This window comes from Myotis brandtii, unplaced genomic scaffold, assembly GCF_000412655.1.
Source record: "Myotis brandtii unplaced genomic scaffold, ASM41265v1 scaffold525, whole genome shotgun sequence".
In the NCBI taxonomy this organism is placed as follows: Eukaryota; Metazoa; Chordata; class Mammalia; order Chiroptera; family Vespertilionidae; genus Myotis; species Myotis brandtii.
Window position 1 is genome coordinate 1,497,736 of NW_005369915.1, and position 19,569 is coordinate 1,517,304.

A 19,569-nucleotide genomic window follows, 5' to 3' on the forward strand; every position below is an offset into this window, starting at 1 on the left:
AGCTTTTTAACTAGACTGCTTAGAGAACAAAATCTTTGCTAGTTAAATGAGAGTCTGAATGAACTCTCTTTAGCTCACAAGGAAAAAGAACACTTGCTTTCCCAACCCAAATAGCCAACGGGGTGATGACAGTTGTCCAGATCCCCAAATCCACGGTGGAGGGGATGGGTGCTAGGAATCAACCTGGTGCAGTAATGCAGTCAATGCCTGAGAAGCTGGCCGGAGCCTTGAGGAGAAGGGCAGAGCACCCTGGAATGTGTTTATCCCAAGAGAGGGGCCTGTGCCTTGGAAAGCCACAAGGTTCCAGCAGCCTTAGGTAAGCTCTCCCTAGCTCTTGCTCGAGTATTCTTAGGTGACTAAGAATCTTTGTGGGGTTGCCTGAGGAAAAATTTTCTCAAGGGCGTAAAGCAGTCTTACAGAGATATCCATGGCATTCGGTGAGTCTAGAGACATGCATGTAAGGACTGGTTTTCCCTAGAAGTTTCTTCAGACTCTACAGTTTTATAAACTAGTGAATTTTTCTCATTATCTCACTATATATACATATACATGTATGTATGTATATGTGTGTGTGTATGTATGTATGTATATGTGTGTGTGTGTGTGTGTATAGTTAATTACAATGGTATCATATATGTGTATGTTGTAAGTGTGAGATAATTTTCTATCTCCAGATGGTATTGTTAAAATTAATTTAAAAGTAAGCACTTGTAAGAAATGGGTATTCTCAAAAAAATTGAAACTATCTCAATGCTTTTCAATTTCACATGATCTAAGATTAATCCTTAATAAATAAAAACTAGCTTCAGTTTGTTGGTTTAAGTGAAGCAGACATGTCTTTATTTTGCCTAGGTTTTACAAATCTAAGTCCATGTTAATAGTTGACTTTTATGTCTATAAAAAAATGTTTCTAAAAGTTATATATGTCCAAGCTAAAGAATAATTGATTTCTTCTTATTTTTCATTAAACATTGAAGTTTTTTTGTGGGGGTTTTTTCCCACTGATAATTAGAGAGTGGAAGAGAGAGGGGAAGACAGAGAGAAATGTCGATGTGAGAGAAACACATCAATTGGTTGCCTCCTGCAGAAGCCCTGACCAGGGCCTGGGCCAGCGAGAAGCCTGCAACCAAGGTACATGCCCTTGACAGGAATCAAACCCAGGACCCTTCAGTCCACACCCAAACAGGTTAGGGCAGACATTGAAGTTTTAAAGGTTAAAAACCTCAATATATATAGCACAACTTCTACATTATATCATATGGGTAAAAAATGGTTGAAAATTAAGTAAACAGTCGATGCTACGAGAAACCCAAGATAGAGGTTTAGTTCTTCCTGGCTCCCTAACACCTCATTTTTTGGGTTTTTACATCTCTTCATCCAACATTTAAGCTGGAACTGAATTAGATGAAGGAATTTATGAGTTACTTTATTGGAAGTAGACACTTTACACTATTGCCAAGCTAACAAAAATGTATAAGACAACTTTTAATGCCCTTTTTATGGCTTATGTAAATGTTATACTAGATGCCAAATACAAAAATATTAGATAGAAGGCAAAACTCAGATCATGATAGTTGACAGGATAGAAATAATCCAGAGTGTTTTTTTCATAGTGAAGGCCCTAAGACCTGATGCTTTCCATTTATTTGCCTTTGCAGTCTGGGGGAAATTCAGCCTCAACTCAGATCCAGTGGTTACAATATTACCCCATTCACAAGAGTCAACAAGATGATACCATACCTAGACTTCCTAGGAATGAGCCTTTCTAGTGCTGTGAGACCAAACTACCCAACCAAAAGGTTGGTCATCAATGCATCCTTCAGATTGGCTTATGACCAATAAATCTGTGGACAAAAAAGGAAAGGCGAGGTTCTATAGAAAGTAATCTCACAGGGTGATCTGATCACAAATTCCTAACTGGGCAGGTCATGGGAAGTAGTCACACCTGAGGCATCTAACTTTTTAGCAAAAGATTTATCTTTGCCTTAAGCAAGCCCTGTCCATTATTTTTGTGCATCAAGGTTAACACACCTTTGAAATAAATAATCGCCTCCAAGAGAGCACATGATCTTAACTACCATATTTTTCCGTGTATAAGACTCCCCATGTATAAGACACCCTCCACTTTTCCAACCTAAAATTAAGAAATCACTATTTTGAACATAAAACAGAACACATTTTTATTTAGTAATTACCACAGGTAATATTTACATACCAGTACTATATTATGCAGCATATCACTTTATTCAGCCTCTGTTGCATCACTGCTCTCTTCTTCATCACTTTAGCTCCAGACATATCAATTTCTTCAACTTCTATTATATCACTGCTGTCTTCTGAGTTACTGTATATATATGTGAGATCGTCTCATAAACTGGTGGCATTTCCTGAGCTAACTTTGTTCGTGTTCTTATGGCCAACCCTTCTCTCCTCATGAAATTTAAGCACCATTTTGACTTTCCTGTAAAATCAATAATGTTCATTTCGCTTGCAAACATTCTTGCCTGACATTGAATAAGCTTGGTTGACTCACAAAAGTCACTCTGGTGCTGCTCCATAATCCAAGTCTTAAGCCTCTGCTCCAAGTTTGCCCATTTTGCTGGTTTTCCTCTTGAAGCCTTCTTTTTTTTTGGCATCTGAAGGAGTTGTTCTTCCTGTTTTCTCCACTGTCTGGTCATACACTGAGTGGGAGGAGGTCCAAACTGTCTCTTTGCAGCTCTATTTCCATGTTCTTTTGCATAGCTGATTACATTCAGTTTGAATTTTGCAGAGTAAGACAACCGTATACCAGTATTTATCTTTTTATTTTTTGACATCTTTATGGGCTCTGAACACTCGGGTCCCTGTTGCATCTGTGCACTCTCCACCTCCATCTCCAATGGCATCAGCTGTCGTCAGTAACAATAAGGCTCATGATTGGAGGAAGCCTGTTTGACAGGGTATGGGCAGCTAAACACCTATGTGGTTCCCTCCTTGGCTGACTTCCATGTATAAGACGCCCTTCGATTTTCAGTATAACTATTTTAAGAAAAAATAGCATCTTATACACGAAAAAATACAGTGTATGTAATCCCATCCCCGAGTTGCTTCCTACCACCTTCATGTACTCTTCTTTACATTCCCTCCTTAATCTCAAATGCATAAAAGAAACTGCAAACTGTTATTCTCTGAAGCATTTATTTCAGCCTGTTGAAATCTTGCTTTCAGGTGCATCTTCTGTTTGGCTCAAATAAATTTTATAAAAATTTTTTAAAAAAAGAAGAGTCATGACTTAAGACAGTAGTAATCATAACTCATAACTGCTCAGTTTATGTAAGAAACTGAAAATTTATCCTGTAACATTTTTCAACTAGAAGTCAGCAGTCACAATAAAGATGCTACAGTTCGTCTCAAACATATTTAAAACATATAAATTTTCAGTGCCAGCAAAGACGTCTTAGATAAAAACAGATGCCAATGATTAAATCATAGTATATTCCACACTGACTCACCCATTTATTTTAAAGTGTTGGATACACTGTGTCAGAGCGATATTTGTAAACCATTAATCACTATACAGATGTAAGATATAATAATTACAATAGATTATAATAAAAAATAAACCTTCAATTCAAAAAGTATTTACAAAGTTATGGTACAACTTCTACAAGAAAGCTACCATAATAGATAATTTAAATTATTAAAAAGAAAGAAGAACCACTGTGATACAACATAAGTAGAAAGATACTGCCAGTCAGAATTGCAAAAAGAAGGGTATAAAGTCAATCTGCTAAGAAAGTTCCAAGGGAGCCCTGGCCAGTTTTTCTCAGTGGTTAGGGCGTCAGCCCATGAACTGAAGGATAGAGGGTTTGATTCCAGACAGAGCATGTGCCTAGGTTGCAGGCTCGATCCTCCGCCCTGGTCGAGGCGGCAACCAATCGATGTGTCTCTCTCACATCAATGTTTCTCTTTCTGTGTCCCTCCCTTCCCCTCTCCCTAAAAAATCAATGGAAAATATCCTCAGGTAAGGATTAACAAAAAAAGAAAGTTATAAGGTAGAAGAAGCCAGTTTATTGAAGGTGACTCTGGAAAGACTTTATAACAAAAGAAACAGAGAAGAGCAGGAACCTTGCCAGTTTTTACCCACTATTATATCTCTAACTTGTACAATAGTACACTGAACACAGAAGAGTCTCAATAAATATTTACTGACTGAATGAACAAACATTCGAAATGGACCTTGAGAGATGGAGAAGACACTCTAGTATGAAGGAAACATTAACTCACGGAAATAAAGGAGGATATAAGGTATATGTTTAAGAACAAAGAGTAGCCTAATTTTGCTGGAGCGAACTTATGAAATACAGATGAGTAGGCGTTTGTGTCTGCTATGAGCTATGTAACAAGTTTTAACTTAATTTGGTATTAATTAAAAATAATAAAGTTTTTAATAATGAAAGTAATATATATAAGAGAATACAAGGTGAGCTGCAAAATGATTGCCTCATCTAGCACAAATGATTTAGTTCAGAACTAATGTGAATGGAAAGAATGGGAAAAGGTCAAATGTAACCCCAAGAATTTGGATGGTTATAAAAATAGTGGCACCATTAAAAGAAATACAAAGTAGTTTTTTTATTTTATTTAATTTTTTTATTTTTATTTTTTTTCCATCACCATTTATCCCCTCAGAAAGAAAGAAAGAAAGAAAGAAAAGAAAGAAAGAAAGAAAGAAAGAAAGAAAGAAAGAAAAAGTTAAAAACAAATTAAAAAATATGGTTGATTGGAGGGGGAAGTCAGGTAAAGAATATTACCTTTATTGAGCACTTACTCCTTGCCTAAGCACTTCAAACAACCCTGTTAAGTAGTCATACCCCCATTTTACAAATGAGGCAAAAGAAGTGAAGATACTTCCCCAAAGCTCGCAAAGTGAATTTTAATCGTGTCATTCCCTCCCTTCTTCCTTCCTAAGAGAACCTCCATTTTCTTCAAATATGGGACAGCAATGCGCTCAGAAAGGTGGGGCCCCATCCCTAGGAAAATGAAACCTGACTGTTTCCCTTGTCTAACGACCTAGGCCTGACCTATGAGACATGAGAAGAAGTATGTTGAGGGCATTAGAATCGTGGGGATAATGAGGAACCTTGAAGTCCCCAATTTAAGAGCTGTCCTTGATTTCTCCCTTTCACTCTGGTTTCCCAGTAGATTTCAGCAAACCAAATCCATTCTAATTACAAAATATCTTGCTAACCCTTCCTCTTCTACAATCCTAGTCCAAACTAGGATTAACTCTCAACTGGATTGCTAATAACTATTTTCCTAGGCAACCTCACTATAGTCACTCTTGCTCAAACAATTCATTCCCAAACAGCAGCCAAAAAAATCTTTAAAATGGAAATCACGGAGGCTTTGTGCTCTGTTGGTGGGATTGTAAAAAATGTACAACCACCATGAAAAATAGTATGGAGGTTCCTCAAAAAATTAAAAAATAGAACTACCCTATCATCCAGCAATCCTAACATTGAGTGTGTATATATAGCCAAGAGAATTGAGAGCAGGGAGATATTTGCACACCTGTGTTCATAGCAGTACTATTCACAATAGCCAAGAGGTAAAAGCAACCCAAGGGTTCATCCACAGATGACTAGATATAAAAAATACGGTATACAGCCCTAGCCGGCTTGGCTCAGTGGATAGAGCGTCAGCCTGCGGACTGAAGGGTCCCAGGTTCGATTCTGGCCAAGGGCACATTCCTGGGTTGCGGGATCAATCCCTAGTAGGGGGGGGCAGCCAATCAATGATTCTCTATCATCACTGATGTTTCTATCTCTCTCTTCCTCTCTAAAATCAATAAAGAAATATATTTTAAAAATACAGTATACATAAAGTGGAATATTACATAGCTTTAAGGAAGGAAATCCTGTTACATGCTACAACAAGAATGAACTTAGAGGACATTTATGTTACATGAAATAAGCTAGTCACAATGAAACAGAAACTATATGAGGTATCTTAAACAGTCAAATTCATAGAAACAGAAAGTAAAATGGTGGCTACCAGGGGCTGGAAGGAGCTCTTTGATGGCACAGAGCTTCAGCTTCACAAAATGAAAAAGTTCTGGAGATCTGTTTCACAACAATGTGACTATACTTAACACAACTGAACTGTACACTTAAACATAGTTAAAATGGTAAGAATGGATTAAAAACTGGTACATTTACACAATGGAATACTATGCAGCTGTAAAAAAAGAAGGATCTCTTACCCTTTGATACAGCATAGAGGGACCTGGAGAATGTTATGCAAAGTGAAATAAGCCAGTCAGAGAAAGACAAGTACTACATGATCTCATTTATATGTGGAATCTAATGAATAAAATAAACTAACAAAATAGAACCAGAGACATTGAAGCATGCAACAGACTAATGTATTTCAGAGGGGTGTGGGGGTGGGAAGATATTAACCAAAGAACTTACATGCATTTCTGAATAACCCATGGACATGGACAATAGTGCAGTGAAGGCCTAGGGAGGGGGCAGGAGCAGGATGGAGAGGATTAATGGGGGGAGGGGAGCATCTATAATACTTTCAATTTTAAAAAGATAAATTTTAAAAATTAGTTAAGATGGTAAATTTTCATGTTGTGTGTTTTTCTTTTACAGAAAAAAAAACTAAGTAAATCATATCACTTCACCCCTCCTTAAAACACTTCAATTATTTCCTATCACCCACTAACTAAAACCCCAAACAAGGTTTGTGAGGCTTTGTACCATTTGGCCTTTTCCTCTTATACAACCAGATCACATGCTACTCTCCCCTTCCCTCAAGATGTTCAGTAGAAAGATACTCTTTCACTTCTTCAAATAATTCTAATTCCTTGATAGCATTTCTCACAAATTGAAATGCCTTTTTTTTAATATCTTCCCAACTGAAATGCAAGTTCCATGGGAACAAAGACCTCATCAATCTTGTTCATCATTGTGTCCCTAGTAATTATCATATACCTGGTATATACTTAATATTCAAATATTGAGAGATTTCACATTTTGAAAAAAATTACTCTGAGTCTATTATTAAATATATACAAATATACATATGGATCTTAAAAGACTATAACTGATGTTACAGCTGTTATCTCTAGTTGTTGAGTAGACATACTTTCTACTTTGTACTTTTTAGTATGTTCTAACTTCCCTTTAATAAATCTTTATATGCAGAAATTAAAGATCTTTTAAGTCTGATATTTTAACTGCAAAGTGCTTTAAATCTTTTAATTATATAAAATAAAGGTACAAAATGACTTAAGCTACTGATGGAACTAACTTTTTAAGCCCGGCTTGGCTCAGTGGTTGAATGTTGACCCATAAACCAGGAGGTCATGGTTTGATTCCAGGTCAGGGCACATGCCCGGATTGCAGGCTCGATCCCCAGTGTGGGGTATGCAGGAGGCAGCTGATCAATGATTCTCTGTCATCACTGATGTTTTGCTCTCTCATCCTCTCCCTTCCTCTCTGAAATCAATAAATATATATATATTTTTAAATACCATATTACTCTTCAATCTCACGATCTATACTGTTTCATATTTCCACAGTTTTAGGTATTCTCTGACCATTAATGAGTATTTAGATCACAGAGATGACTAAAAACTGTATCTTCATACTTTTTAGATGAATATAAAACATCTTAACAATAATTCTCAATAAATCACAGCACATTTATACAACTAACCTACATCTATATCTATAGATTTTTTAAATCAACAATAATTGAAAGCTTACACTTGCCAGATTCTGTTCTAAGCACTTTACATAGATTGACTCATTCATATTTCAAACTCATTTCAGAGGTAAGTAAAGTTAGGCACTAGTAGATTAAATTACCTACCCAAAATTATTAAACCACAGTCAGATTGGGACTCAAGCCCAAGAAATCCTGCTCAAGTCTTAAGGCTACGCTCTTAATCACACTGTACAAAAGTGGGAACAGACTTATGGCCCAGAAAAAGTTCAAGACACAAAAGGCTATGCTTCTCAAAAATTATATCCCATCTTTAATGAATATTCATTTTAAAAAGCACAAATAGTAATTCCCCATGTATTGATACCATCTTTTAAAAAGTCATTTGTCTTAAGCCCCAGGAATTATATAATTTAAATGATTTTTTAAGATGTCAGGCATTTAATAGTAAAATTTAAAAAAAGAAAAACTGGTTATTTACCAATGATAAATGAAGAAAGAACTCATATAGTTCCTTAGTCAATAAAAATATAGAATTTAACATTAATCAGAATGTGTAATTCTGCTATTTCTCCAGCTCATTTCCTAATTCAACCAATTACACCCTGAGCTTTATTATATCCTTGGCACTGGAGAATTTTTAAAGTATAAACTATTTGAGAGAAATCCTAAATCTCCATTACATATAGTACTAACCTGTTATGGGGATGATGATACTGCACAAGAATTCTGTAAGGTTAAATGAGATAAAATATACAAATATCTGGCATAAATTTGAATCCCACAGGCAAATATGAATGTTGGTGCCCTACAAGCGGGCTGACCATTGACTCTGCCTTATGTGGTAATTCACAATCTCCATCTAGCATTCCAATGTCTTTGATAAATGCCACTCCCCACTCAGCTTCCTCCTCTCATACCACTATACTTTTCCTTATCTGACAAACTCTTGCACATTTCAGCGAGTACAGTTACACTGGGGGAAACTCTTCATTAATAACCCACCTCTTAGCTATTGTAAATCGTGCTGCTATGAACACAGGGGTACATATATCCTTTCTGATTGGTGTTTCTGGTTTCTTGGGATATAGTCCTAGATGAACAAGAATAGATTCACAGACAAATGGCAGGGGAGGTGGGGGTTAGAGAGCAACCAAAGGACTTGTATGCATGCATATTAGCATAACCAATGGACACAGACACTGGGGCGGTGGGGGCTTGCCCGGGATAGGAATGGGGGGGTGTCAAGTGGGGGGGAGACATATGTAAAACTTTAGACAATAAATAAATTAAAAAATAAATAAAAACCCACCTCTTCACTTCAAAGTTAGGAACTCCTCTTTGTAATTCTATATACCTACATCACAATGCCTCATCATCCTTTAAGTGGGTATACCAAGTGTATCCACTTGGAATACAAAGCAGGGTCAATATCTTACTGATCTTGAAATCCCAAAGACCTAACTTAGTTACTGGCACGTAACAGTTACTGAAGTTTTTTGTTTACTGGTTTTTTGTTTGTTTGTTAATGAAGAATAAAAGTGATACAAAAGAGAGAAAAAAAACTACATTTATTTATATCATACCTTGTTCCAAAGAAGGGAGAAGGGAGGATTATTCTTAATACTACAAATATATAACTAGAAATTCCTAATATTCTGAGAGAGCCCTGGCCGGTGTGCTATGTGGTTAGAGCTTCAACCCAGGCACCGAAGGATAGCAGGTTCGATTCCTGGTCAAGGGCACATACCTGGGTTGCAGGTTTAATCCCTGGCCGGGTTGGGGCGTGTGCAGAAGGCAACCAATTGATGTGTCTCTCTCATGTCAATGTTTCTCTCTCTCTCTCTCTCTCTCAACCCCTCTCCCGTCCTCCTTCTTCCACTCTCTCTAAAAAAATCAATGGGAAAAATATCCTCAGGTAAGGATTAAACAATATCTATTTTGTTTAATAGATATATTTTGGTTAATCCTCACCAGAAGATATGGTTTTTCATTATTTTTTTAGAGAGAGAGGAAGGGAGAGAGATAAAGAAACACTGATGTGAGAGAAAAACACCCATTGGTTGCCTACCATAGACACAACTGGGAATGGAACCTGAAACCCGGGCACGTGCCCTGACTGGGAATCAAACCCACAACCTTTTGGCATACTAGACCATGCTCCAACCAACTGAGCCACCTGGCCAAAGTAGAAGGAGCTGCTCAAGGTGACACACAGTAGGGAAACAGAGGGAAAATCATATACTTGTCATTAATGTTTTGAAAAATTGTATAGAGATTTATCACTAGAGAATAGGAATAAAAAAGAGGAGGGATTAAGATTATCTATTACTCAACATCATATATTTTTTAAAAGAAAGGAAAACAGTAGTGGAAAGAAAACATGAGCACAATAACATGAACCTGTAAAATGTACAGTGTGTGAATAGCAGGTAAAAATTTCAAATAAAGGTTTAAAAAACCTTTTTTACTTATTGAGAATCATTTAAGAAACTACTACAAATCACTTCCATTACTCTAGGGGTTTGTGATAAGGTAGTTTAATATTTTTTAATCACTTAAATACGATATTCACTCCAAGTACTTTTAAAATCAAAAACCCAGTACTACTTAATTCAGTAAAGTAGTTTTGAAGTGTTTCAGTTCCCTATAATGGCAAGCTCTGGAAGATCAAAGAGAGAGGCAGAGAAAGAAAGTGAAAAGACTAGAAGAAAAAGAGTAAGTTACACAGAAGCCAAGATCCATAAACACACATGAAGATAAATTCACTGGGACAGACACTGGCACTTAGGTTCTGAGATGAATGTCAATCCAAGTAAACTGTTCTTCTCATACTCTGTGGTTCCCTAGTTCTGGGGAAATGGGGGGTACAGAGTAGAGGGGGTGCTACCAATATCTTAAGAAAACACTGAATAGGGGGAAACCAAGATGGCGGCATAGGTTAACGCAGGAGTTTGCTGCCTCAAACAACCACTTCAAAAATACAACTAAAAGACGGAACAGACATCACCCAGAACCACAGGAAGGCTGGCTGAGGAGAGATTCTACAACTAGAAGGAAAGAGAAATCCATACCGAGACTCAGAGGAGGCGCAGTGCGGAAGCACACCGAGGCTCAGAGGAGGCGCAGTGTGGAAAATACTCAGGTGCGGAGGTGCGCGCGCAAAGCGGGCTGGTGGCTGAGAGCGCGGTTGTCGTTTTCGGTCAGGGGGGAGTCTCAGACTCTGAGCTCCAGATACGGGCGAATCGCTGGGGACTCGGACCCAAACGGGAGAAGCGGGAGTGTCTGGCATCAGTTGGAAGGCAGCTTTCCCTCCGAGGTTTGCAGCGGTTCCTGGGGTTCTGAGAAGCAGAGCCTCTGGGAACGGGACTGAGAGGGGCCATAACCGCTCCCTCCGCCCGCCCTGTTGAGCCCGCCCCGCCCAAGCCCTGCGCAGAGCCATTTGCCAGATCGCCTCAGGCAAAGGCTAGATTAGCACCTCCCCAGAGGACAGAAGTTTTCCGCGGCAGACACAGCTGATTCACACAGCCAGTCGGCCTGGTGGTCAAATCCCTCTAGTATTAACTACAACAATCAAGGCTCAACTAGAACAAGACTGCGCACAAAGACCACTAGGGGGTGCACCAAGAAAGCATAAAAAATGCGGAGACAAAAAAACATGACAGAAATGGAGGATATAGAGCTAAAAATCGCAATTTTGAGGGCTTGCAAAAATGTGCTAGAAGCTGTCAATAAACTTGAGGAGAGAGTCACGAAAACTAATGAGACCCTCGATGCTATGATAAAGAACCAACTAGAAATTAAGCATACACGGACTGAAATAAAGAATATTATACAGACACCCAATAGCAGACCAGAGGAGCGCAAGAATCAAGTCAAAGATTTGAAATGCGAAGAAGCAAAAAACACCCAACCGGAAAAGCAAAATGAAAAAAGAATCCGAAAATATGAAGATAGTGTAAGGAGCCTCTGGGACAGCTTCAAGCGTACAAACATCAGAATAATTGGGGTGCCAGAAGATGAGAGACAGCAAGATATTGAAAACCTATTTGAAGAAATAATGGCAGAAAACTTCCCCCACCTGGTGAAAGAAATGGACTTACAGGTCCAAGAAGCGCAGAGAACCCCAAACAAAAGGAATCCAAAGAGGACCACACCAAGACATATCATAATTAAAATGCCAAGAGCAAAAGACAAAGAGAGAATCTTAAAAGCAGCAAGAGAAAGAGACTCAATTACCTACAAGGGAATACCCATACGACTGTCAGCTGATTTCTCAACAGAAACTTTGCAGGCCAGAAGGGAGTGGCAAGAAATATTCAAAGTGATGAATAGCAAGAACCTACAACCAAGATTACTTTATCCAGCAAAGCTATCATTCAGAATTGAAGGTCAGATAAAGAGCTTCACAGATAAGGAAAAGCTAAAGGAGTTCATCACCACCAAACCAGTATTATATGAAATGCTGAAAGGTATCCTTTAAGAGGAGGAAGAAGAAAAAGGTAAAGATACAAATTGTGAACAACAAACATGCATCTATCAACAAGTGAATCTAAGAATCAAGTGAATAAATAATCTGATGTACAGAATGAACTGGTGATTATAATGAATCAGGGACATAGAAAGGGAATGGACTGACTATTCTTGGGGGGGAAAGGGGAATGGGAGATGCGGGAAGAGACTGGACAAAAATCGTGCACCTATGGATGAGGACAGTGGGTGGGGAGTGAGGGCGGAGGGTGGGGCGGGAACTGGGAGGAGGGGAGTTATGGGGGGAAAAAAAGAGGAACAAATGTAATAATCTGAACAATAAAGATTTAATTTTTTTTAAAAATTAATAAAAATAAAAAAAAACACTGAATAAGCCACTAATAAACATTCTAAAACTAATTTTAGCCTTAATTTTAAGCTGTTTCACTTTAGACAATACAGCTGAAGAAGCCTAGAAGAAAGGAAATTACTCTCATGTCTGCAGCCATGATGGTTATGCAGTAACCTCAAGGGCCAAATGAAATAAAGCCAAAATTCAAATCAATCATTGGCTTGGGGTGCCCTATCGCCAATTTAGAACTTTCCTAGTAATGAAGTTCTCTGAGGAGGAAATGTTCAGCTAGATGAGGAACACTAGATGGAGGAGAGAATCACAGTTAAAAGCAAGCAGCAAGAACGAAACCAGTCAAGAGAATAGTTACTAAAGGTAGGATTAGAAAGTGTCAACAAGGATTAAATACCTAATACCTACTAACATAAAGATCTAGAAGGATAAGGAAAAGAACAAATCAATTAGATTATCTACAGATCAAGCTTGAAATTCACACAGTGAAATTCAAAAATTAATTCTGAAACAAATAATATGCCAGTACTCTGACACGTCATTCAACTCTGATGCATTATAATGTTAGTCAAATGAGTAAATTGTTATCCTTTATTAAGGAACATTCATTTTTAAATATGGAATACTACAAAACTCTATATAAACAACTTTGTAAATCACCTCATAAGTCCAATCATACACAAAAATAATTTTTATATAAAATAGGCACATTTAAAATAAGAAAGACACCACAACAGTGTTTCTTCTTGCATATTTTCAAGGACTTGTACCAATTTAAGTCATTTTACAAACTCCAGGTGTTTAAAATTAAAAGGTAATTTTTGTTTCTTAAACTACTGATAGATTCCTTTCAAATCTAACAATAAAATGTTATAAAGTTTCCTCTAGACATTTTCATAGCCAATGCATTATTTAAACTACCAAAACCTCTACTCTGATATAGCTTCCCTATCTGGCCTCTTTTTTTAAATGTCTATTTTCTCCTCACTTCCATCTACCCAGACCTTTCTCAAACACAGAGTCATGACATTCATTCCCTTGTTCCAAAACCAAAGTACTTCTCAAACCCTGACAAAATAATAGATTTAGAACTCAAGTTTAGGAACAAAACACTCTGAAATGTCAAAATACCTTTCAAGCCTTTTGTTTTACCTTAAAAATTAAAATAAATTTATAGTCTCCATCATATATGCATTTTTAGTATTGGTAAACATACAAAATATTGTTATTATTGATTAAATATGTAATGTTTCTTTCCCAAATAATCTAAAATGAATATGCCAAGAAAATGCATCATAATTTTCCTGTGGCTTTCCATACTCCCAAGCACATGGTTAAGTACCCAATTTTAGCCTTAGCACAATACTGACAGTAATAGTTTAATAAATATAACTATTATTTCAATATCTAGGGAATAAATTAGGGAATATTAAAGCCCTTGATAATCTGGCCTGAACCTTCTTTCACCTTGCATTTCTCATTACTCTATATACACCCTGTGCTTAACTAAAAAATAAAAAGCTAAAAAAAATCCATCTATTAATTTACTCCTTATCCTTCTTATGCTTCCTCCTAGAAAGCCCTTTCACTCATCTCCTCAAGAAGCTGTATCCATTCCAGCTCAAGCCCAACCATCCTCCAAGTAATCTTCCCTAATAGCCTTCCTTTCTCAAAAATTTTGCAGTCCATCATGGTACTAACCAGTCTGTCTCATTATGTTTAGTTGTGTGTATAAGGATACATACAACATACCAGCTAAGAATCAAAGCTTTGGAATCACAGAAACTCAGGTCAACATCTGACTCTGCAATTTACTAAGCATGACCTTGGGCAAATTATTTAAGAATCATCCTGCACTGGCTTTGTCTGTTTTATGAAAATAGCCACTATCAGGGTTAATCTCAGAATCAAAAACAGTGATGGGTATAAAGCACTTAGCACAATACTGACAGTAATAGTTTAATAAATATAACTATTATTCCCAACATGCAGACCCATGTCTTACTCATTTTTGTATTCTTTTCCATGTAGTGTTTTGCATGTGCTTAATAAGTTCTTGGTTGATGAAATCTGATCAATTCAGAACTAATCGCCTAGACAGATCTTAATTAGATCCAAATTCTAGTGAATATCAAAAATGGCTCGTTTATCATATTATTAGCAGTTAATTTTAGCATTAGCTTAACCATTTTATACTTTAGCTACCATATACATAAATAAAGAACCCAAAGCATCATTTTGAAAGTATTCCACATTGCATTATTATCATGAGTAGGCCAATATGGAAAATGCCTGACACAGTTACATAAAAGTCTAAATCTAAACACATTAGCAAGTGTCCAAAGCAAGCCCTTAGCAAATTAAAGAATTCCCATGTGGATCCTACTATTTTAAAGTTACACTAAATCCTGAATCCATTTTTCCAACTGACCCTTTGAGTTGTTCCTGTGCCAGGGGATTCCCAACAGAGACCAAGCAGTTCTGCCATGGTATTCTCACAGAGAGTACCAAGGTATGATCTGGAAACCCAGATCAACAAGATTCCTACTAATTCTTAAATGTAGACAATAGGCTCTATCAGAATGGATGAGTAGATTCTTTATTCCTAAAATTAGCAACAGCAAAACAAAAGCAAATAAACAAAAACCTACAGCAATGCCAAAGACTGATGAAGAAAGGGACCATGATAACTACAGGGAAGGAAAAAGAAGATACAGCAGAAAACCTAGCCATCAAAAGGCAGCTTCAGGAAATCATAAGCTAAATTCAGAAAGAGAAACTTCAGCCCTGACTGGTGGCTCAGTTGGTTGGAGCGTATCCCCTACACCAAAAGGTTGTAGGTTCAATTCCTGGTCAGGGCACAAACCTAGGTTTTGGGTTTGATCCCTGGTCAGGGCTCAGACAGGAGGCAACCTATCAATGTTTCTCTCTCTCAAACCAATTTTTAAAAAGATCCTACCCTAGCAGGTTTGGCTCAGTGGATAAACTGGATAAAACATTGGCCCATGGACTGAAAGGTGCTGGGTTCGATTCTAATCAAGGGCACATATCTCAAGTGCAGGCTCCTCCCCAGCCCTAGTCCCAGTATATGTGGGAGGCAACCAATTGATGTGTCTGTCACATCAATGTTTCTCTCTCTCTGTCTCTCCCCCTCCCTTCCATTCTCTCTAAAAATCAATGGATAAATATCCTCGGGAGAGGATTAACAACAACAAATATATATATTTGTTGATTTAAAAAATAAAAGAAAAACTTCACTAGAGGAGGGAAAGCAGCTTTACTATAGTACTATGTGAACTACACTGAGTTTATTGTCACACTGTAAACATTAACAAATGTGTTCATCCTAAAATATTCCTCAAAGCAACATATATAAACTACAGTAAAAAAAAAAAAAAAAAACCATTTTAAAAATGACATTTGCTGTTTAAATGTTAGGGATGCAAGATGAGATCATTAAAAGTAAAGCTTAAAATATTTCCAGTGACAATCATGTTCATGTGAGATATTTTCATCTAAATTAATGAAAACCTACAACACATGTGTTTAATACTAGTGAATACAGTGGCTCTTCTAAACTTCTTTGAAACTGAGAATAATTATTTTAAATTTTCATTGAAATTTTAATACTTCCAAAAGACATGTTTTAAAATGTTTTTTAAATTAATGATATTATAGTTAAGATAAAACTGTTATATAGGCACTAAATAAGGTCGCATTCACGCATTTAAAAAAAATGATAGAAGCAAATATTTCCAAAGTTATTATTTGTTTTAAAAAAATATGAAACAAGTAGTTCCATATAAGAAAATTTTAACATTTAAATTGTTCTGCATATTTTGCAATAATAAAGAAATGTCCTGTATATATGCGATATATTTATATATTTGTGAGTATGTGTGTGTATGTGTGTGTGTGTGTGTGTGTGTGTGTGTGTGTGTGTAATGTGTATGTATTATACACATATTTTTGGGTGTCCCAAAAATATGTATACAAACTTTAACAGCTGATTCTATTACATTTTGAAAATGAAATGTATTTTAATAAACACCACCTTTATAATTATTCAAAGTATTGAATAATTTTTTTTCTTGCCCTTTCATAAACTATTTCTCAAGGACCAAATCTGATGAGATCAATTCCTCCTCACTAGGATCAACTCATTGATTCTAAATCTGTTAGGCAAAAAAAGAAAAACATATAGTAACCAGTAACCAATAAATTATTAAAGCACTGCTTTACATCACATTCAATAAACTCTCAGTCATCAATCCCTAATCTGCCTTAAATTTTAATTACTTTCAAAGAAAGAGCCTTAATACATATAATTTAAGCCCTTATTACACAGCACTATAAATATTGATTTCCCCTTATCAAAATATATGCACACTGAATCATGAAAAGGTAATATAAAAAAGAAAAGGAAATGTAAACATTCATTAAGACAGCAAATCTGTTCACTTTGATGATTTCTCATAATATCTCTATAAGAACACTTGCTTGCTTAAAACTAAGTATGCGATGATTTAAAGGAAATTTATTCTTAAAATACACTAAAGGTCTGAAGTAAAACTTTTGAAAGGCAAAACTTTAGTAGAAAAGAATGTTTTCTAGATTTTATTAATGAGGCAAACTCCAATTTAAGGTTCTAAAGGTCAGTATTAAAAATACCAATCTGCAGAGGAAGAGAGAAGATAAAGTGATTTTGGCTGTCATTTTCAGAGCTATTCAGAATAATCACAGCTAAATAACAACTTTAATATGGAGCCGAAGAGATTATTTCTCTCAGAATTCTTTCAAGAATTTTCCATTTTCAAAATTCCCATGAAGCTTAGTTTTATTACTGATGCTCTCTATTCCACTGCTATCCATTAACACTGCCTAGAATAAGATAACAGTATTTTTTAAGTTCAGTCTATGGGTCTACTTCCTGAAGTGTACAACATTAATAATTATGTTCTGGGTGTAGCACAACATTTACCAATGGAAACCATAAAAGAAAGCACTATTCACACAATCAGAAGACTAGGAAGGAACTTGACAGAGACCATACAGTTCAAAGAAATGTTTAATAAGCTCTTTCTTTATCGTAGACTCTCAATCTACCTTTTCCAGAAACCAGTACTATTGACTATACTTACATAAACTTATTAAAATGACCACAATTTAATTTGTACATTGTATAGTTTACCTTAAACTTTAAATGGACATGTTTAATTTGCTAAAAATCTATCTTCTACCAAAGGGAAAGAACAAGAACATTACAAATAGATTCCAGGGTTAATATTATTTTAGTACACTTATTTTAAAGCACTATAGTACAACCTCACTTTGTGTGATATGTCAAACTTTTTAACCAGTAAGTATCAGCCTTCCTTTTTCACAATGCCACAAATATCCCAGAAATTTAAGTCTTCAAAAGGAAAGATTATAAACAGTTTATTAAAATAAAATTCCATCGGAAGTCTTGATATAATCTACATAGTATACAATAAATATACTGCTAGTGATTCATAAATACTAAGTTTTCTGAATCACGTGTCCTGCTTCCAACTACATGTTAACAAAACACCCAATTACTTTTTTAATCTAACTTTTCTGCTCAAGAAACCAAGAGCCCTACCCCTATAGCTCCTAGAAGCTCAAATATCTGTTTCCCTGACTTCCTTCTCGAGGCATTAAACCTTCATATTTTTATCCTGCAGCTTTCCTAATAAGCATTATTCTTCACCACATTTTTATTTGCCACATTTTTATCTGGAGGATAAAGACTATTCAAGCATAAGACTATCCCATCTATCCTCTCACTCAAACTATAACTATGCACCTAATACTGATCATTCTATAATCATTTCACCCGAATTACCCAGTGATAGGTTTGACGTTTCAAGTCCCATTCAAAGGGGCTTCATATGTTTCAGGGTAGAGAAAGCTAAAGATTCTCATCATTATATTCTAGACATTACAGCTTCCAAAAAGCTTGAGAAGTTCACCAACGCCCTCCTCTCTCCTCTCTAGAATAGTAAACATCCTGTCACAGAATCCAGAGAATAGTGGCTTTGCTCTGGAGAGCAGAGCAAACACTGCTCAGAGCAGCTGTTAGTAACTTTCAGATGGCTGCGGGACTAGCACTTCAGTTACATTAATGATGTCATCTTGTTCTGCTTTACTTTCTCCTTTTCAGTCCTGCAATTAATGTAGAAAACCTACAGATTACTTTTTAAAATAAAGTTTAAAAAAAAAACATTCGCTACACTACTTCTCCAAAAGAAATCATTTTCAGATCCTTACATCATTATTTAACCCACAACGTATCAGTTATACGTGACACTGGAAGGCTGAAAAGGACTCAATTTTCTACCTAGACTGACCAATCATGTTTGCAAGTTTTCAATCATCTCGAGAACGTTCTATATTTACAAGGTGCTGGTGCGGTCTATCAGGAGAACTGTGCTGCTCACAGACGAGCCCTGAATATCCTGCACTGGATCGACTGTAGGTGCATTTCTGGTTACCTGCTGCGCTTTCTGCACCCTTCGTCACCCGGCCAGGCTCCCACCAGCAGACACTTTCCCGTCTTTTAAAACGCCCTTCCTCCCACAGCTCACACACACACACACACACACACACACACACACACACACACACACACGGCAGGCTCGGAGGTTTCCTCATTCTGAGACGGAACCACTAATCCCACTAGGTATTGTGACTCTCAAAGAATCCTTCAGCAGCCTCCCCTGGGACGTCGAGCTCAACGGAGCTTTGAACCCCCAAACTCGCTGCCAGCTGCCTTTGCAAAGGCAGCACCAGAAGCAGGCTCCATACCGCATTGCCGCTGTGGACTTTTTCTAGCAGCTTAAAAAAAAAAAAATCAGCCCAGCACCCTGCAGACCCTACCGGCTCTTCTGCAGCACGGAGGGCAGCTCCGCAGGGCTCAGCAAGGATCCCCGGGGAGCCCGGCTTCAGGGCGGAGAGGCGAGTGCCCTGGAGAGGCTCTGTCCGAAGCGGGGTGT